The 4,795-nt window shown below is 48.8% G+C and overlaps 1 pseudogene; it reads right to left on the bottom strand.

Moving 5' to 3' along the window:
- Positions 1-854: 854 nt before the first annotated feature.
- Positions 855-3,332, bottom strand: LOC118847275 (annotated as a pseudogene).
- Between the last annotated feature and the right edge of the window lie 1,463 nt (positions 3,333-4,795).

Below are 4,795 nucleotides of genomic sequence, written 5' to 3'. Positions count from 1 at the left end.
CAGAGAAAATACTCAAAGTCTATTTAAAATGGTGCCCAGCTGAACCCCCCTGCTTTATAATGCTTGAAGTTTCTCCGACAAATCATTTTAAAATGCATGTAGACGCTGCCATTTCGGGATACAAAAAGAAACCTTTGGCATGGAAAGCATTAGTCCATAGCAGCTTTAAAAAATTATTTACTTTCTATCAAAATTCGGCTACAATTCCTGCTCAATGTCTCATCCCAGGAGCACATACAAAGTCTACGGACTACTTCAGGGAATAAGCAGTGGCCTGTGAGAGGCGAGTGACCGTAAATGAGCACTCAGCCCCTGCACCTCCTAAATGCTTCATCTGAATCCTTCTGTGTTATCCCTCTGGCAGTGAGGCAGCGTGGCACTAGAGGAAGAGCATTTTGGAAAAAAGTCCTAAGTTCCTTAGTAAAATCTTGATGCGAACCAAGCCTTACTGAATAGCCTTCCCGGCTCTCTGGCCAGTGCCCACAAGCTCCAGCCACAGCAAGGAAGCTGAGCAGAGGCTCCCTAAGGCCTTTGGGGTCATCTTCCCTATCCTGCAGCACCACCCCTCCCACCATGTTGCAAAGAGGAGAATCCAAAATGTTCACTTGCAAACAAGACTTAGTAAAACCACAAAAACTGACCAGGAGGGGAAGATTCAGAAAGCTGGGGCACCATGCCTTATGCCAAGCAGGCTCCCCTGCTGGCCATGGGCACCAGAGGAGAGGTTAGTAGTGAAAAATCTGCACACACAGAGAATATCAAAGTCAAGACCTGTGTACTCTTTGGTGGCTGAAGCCCAAGACCCAAGTTTGCGTCTCTTGGATGGCAGCCAGAGCCGCCCCACCCGCAGAGGCTCAGGCCTTCCCCACAGGCTTGTAGCAGGCATCTGGCTGCCAGAGATGAATGTCCACAAGGACCTGGTTCAGTTTCTGCATCCACAGGTCCTGCTCTTCTTTAATATCGGCAGACAGCCAATTCTTGGTGACACAGAGTGTGAGTCCACACTGAGTGACAAGAGTTTCTTTGTCGTCTTGTCTTTGCAGTCAGACAGTAATTAATTCAAATGTATTGCATCGGGCACAGAATTCTTGGTTGGCTGGCTCTATCTGATGACTGGTATAATTAGACAAGTTCATCCTTCTTGTGGGGGTCTTTCGTTTCTCATCATCCGAGTAGGTCCAGTAGGAGATGCCATCTCCAGAAAGAACACACCAACACTTGTGCCAGGCTCCAAATCCACTGACGTCCTCAAAGATGGTCTGAAAGCCCTTTTCTTCCACAAATGAATTCACTTGGCACTTTATTTTTAAATATGACCTTCCAAAGGACACAAGAAAGGTACCTTGTCCAAAGCAAATTTGGTACTTCTTATGAAAGACAGCAAGAGGGTGTGAGCAGTGGCGGGATTCAAATAAAATTAACAACTGGTTCTCCACGGAACCTAGCCAAGCATAGGCCCTGCCCCATTAACAACTGGTTCACTGGGCTCAACCTAAAATTAAGTACTGGTGCGAACTGACTGAAGACCCAACGAGTACAAATTTGCTGGTGTGCACAGCGTGGAAACCACTCTCCCTGCCTCACCATCATTAAAGAATGTGGTGATGGACATCAAGAGTCTCTTGGGAATGGTGGCCTTGGCCTTGGATGCCTTTCTTTTCTTGTCAGGCCCTGAGGATGCTTTCTTTTGGAACAAACTGTAAACTTCAACACTGATTTCAAAGTCACTGGACATATCTTGCAGAGTAAATGTGGTGGTGAACGTCAGAGCATTCCCAGTGAGAGAGTCTGCCGTGCTCCCCAAAGGTGTTGCAACCATATTCTTGGCACCTGATTTCAGCATAATTAAGTGGTAATTTGTTGCTTCTGCTCACTGAGCTGGGTCACAGACAAAGTCGGCTTCCAGAGGCAGCCACAACTCCGAGAGGGTGATGGAGCCCTGAGATGGAGCCGGCTCACGGGACGTGGGGCTGGCTTGGGGCCATCGCTGAGGTCCCTCTGCCTTCAGCTTATTGAGCTCATCGATCAAAGCCGCTCTCTTCTCAGTCGTGATCAGGAGGAGTCTCTCAGCCTCAGCCTGTTCCAGGGAGCCCTTCACATGCTTGCCATCAATGCAGCAATTCAGAGCCTGGCTGGCCTGATAGATCACCGTCTGCTGCAAGTCAATTTCATTGTTCATCTCCCGGTTCTTCTGCTTGATGTTCACTTGGCAGGGGGACGAAGTCTTCTCTCTTCCAGTTTCGAAGAGACATCTTCTGCTTTATCAAAGGGCGTTCAGTCTCTTTGAACCTCTGAGAGCAGTAAGCGTCAATGCTATAGGGAAGGTCACGGTCTCCAGAGCTGATGCTGTCCCCAGACTTGGCTCTTGGGACATGAATCCTTTGGAATTTTCCAGGCTTTGGGCCTTCATCACTTCCACATCTTTCATTTCCAGACTGGGAGAGGAAGCAAATACCTCGGGACTTTTCACATTCACTGTTTCTACCAGTGGGGCCAGTAAGGACATGGACAAGATGTTCAGGGCCTCCTCTGGCTGATCAAGGCTGTCTGCGTCCTCATTGCTCTCCTGAGGCTCCAGGCCCAGCCCGTTCTCCTCCAAGACATCACTCAAGATGTTACTGCTGACTCAGGAGCTGTTGAGGACCTTGTCATTGTCCACGTTCTTCTCCCCATCATATACCTCTTTTGTCTTGACCTTGGAATCCCAAGTGATTTGGGGGGACTTTTCCTCTAAGACAGGGTTATTTTCAAAGGACTAGATGTGGTCATTTCGCTTTCAGGAATGCCTGCAGGCTTGATGCTGGTAGACTTTATGGGTGTCTGAGATCTTGTGGCCTGTTCCTTCCTGGAATCAGCCTGGTATTTTCCTGATAAACCATTCTGACGTGGGGTGTTTCCGAGAACGAGATTTTCTGAAGGCGAATCTGCCAGCTCTTTGTTTTCCAGGTACAAGCCAGTACCTCAACGTGATCTGAACAGGGTTGTTTTGAGGGGGGACAGATTTGTACAAGTTCTTTCTTCCCCCTCTCTGGGGGAGGGGTAGGGAGCAGCTGGTTCTTGGTTTCTGTAAGCAGCCCCCGAGGTCTCTTGGTCTAGCCTGTGACACTGCCTGCCACCTTAGGCCACTCAGGCATTTTTTTTTCTGAAGGTTCTTTCTTCTGGTATGAATTCCTTCAAGGAGTTTTTTGGTGAATGGGTCCATAGAGCCCAGCATCGCAGTCTGCCTGCAGACTCAGCTGCTCTGGCTCCACCAAGGAAAAGGATAAGTATGGGCCTAGGGTTCCGGCAGGGTAAGCTGGGCTGGGGTTGAGTTCGGGAGGATGGGGCACCATGGCCGCTCTCAGCTCGCTCAGTTCTGGATCATGGGGACCTGTTTCTGCGCAGTGGCCCCGCTGCTGTTTAAATTTGAATTTCAGTGCCCCGCAACTGGGAGTGAGCACTGGGAGGGGGTGTGTCCCAGTCTAAATTTGTTGAAGAAGAGGGAAAATAATCTGGAGGTCCTTAGAAGGGTCTGGACAGGATGGAATTATTTTAAAGTAGGGCAGGCTAAGTGATGTTGGGAAAGGGAAAGTCTGAAAATTCAGTGCTCTAAACGTAAAAAGGAAGCACCCCACCCCAGGTGATGGTACCTGGGACAGACGACCAACTGTCCTATGCTAGTTTCGGTTCTTTTCACAGCCTCTGGGACAATAAACAGTCATCTCTATAGATACCCAATAAAGCTGATCCAAAACTGACTACATCTCCAGAGACAAGTAAACGGGAATACAGGACAAGCCTGTACTGGAAAATACCCACTTATAATCCTCCCTGAACTATGAGCAGCCTTTCAACACCACACATTGCAATATTCTGTTCAACTGTAACCAACCTAGTACTGATGCCTTCCTAAAAAGTGAGCAATAGTCTGGAGGCTCCAGGGAGGCTACCATGACCCTGCATGTGCTCACCATGCTCACTGAGCTGCTGCCATGTTTCCCAGTGGGCAGGGTGAAGAGTTGCAGTGAGACATTGCTGAGGGTCAGGACTCTCAGTCGTGTGGTGAGACAAGAACTCCCAGCTAGAGTGGGTCAGGTCAGGGGCTAGTGAGGGTTGAAGAAGAACTGGGCAGGTGGAGTTCCTTCAGGAGCCCCTGGTTCTGGTCTTTGGCTTCTTATCTAAGATCTCTTCACCACGAACAGTGAAGGGCCTTGAAAGTTGTGCCAGAGAAGGTTTAACTGAAGGAATTCTGGGGGTTTTACCCCTGGAGATGGAAGAGATTGCAGTAGTACTGGATGGCCGTATTCAAATGTTTGAATTGTGGAAAGGAATTAGACTTCCTTTTGGCCCCAGAGAGAGGGGCTCAGAGTAATGGGCACAGGTACCAGGGGGCCAAAGTTAGACTTCATGCAAGTCATTCAGAGGTGGAATGGACTGCCTTCTTGGAGGTGACCAGGCAAAGGCTCCATGGCCACTTCGGGTTGCAGAGGGATGGTTCTTGTCCAGCATCTCTGGGGTCCTTTCAGGTCTGAGATTTTGGGATTCTGCTTCACAATCAAAGTTAAGGAAACACTCTTGCTCACAGCAGTGTGCAAACTCAACAACCCTGAGGCCTCCTCTCACTTCTGATTATAGAATTCAAGCTGATATCTCTCATCTCTTAATCTGAGACCCAAGATTATTGAAAGTCAGGCATATGATGGCAAAATGCCATAAATGTCCCTGTAACCCAACTGCCTGATTTTATAGTGATTTCCTATATCACTGGAGAAAACATCTCGGGTGGGTCGAGGGCATTGGCCCCATTGATGTGCCC

The sequence above is a fragment of the Trichosurus vulpecula genome, chromosome 4 (assembly GCF_011100635.1).
Source record: "Trichosurus vulpecula isolate mTriVul1 chromosome 4, mTriVul1.pri, whole genome shotgun sequence".
NCBI classification, from domain to species: Eukaryota; Metazoa; Chordata; class Mammalia; order Diprotodontia; family Phalangeridae; genus Trichosurus; species Trichosurus vulpecula.
This window is presented reverse-complemented; position numbering and strand designations above follow the sequence as displayed.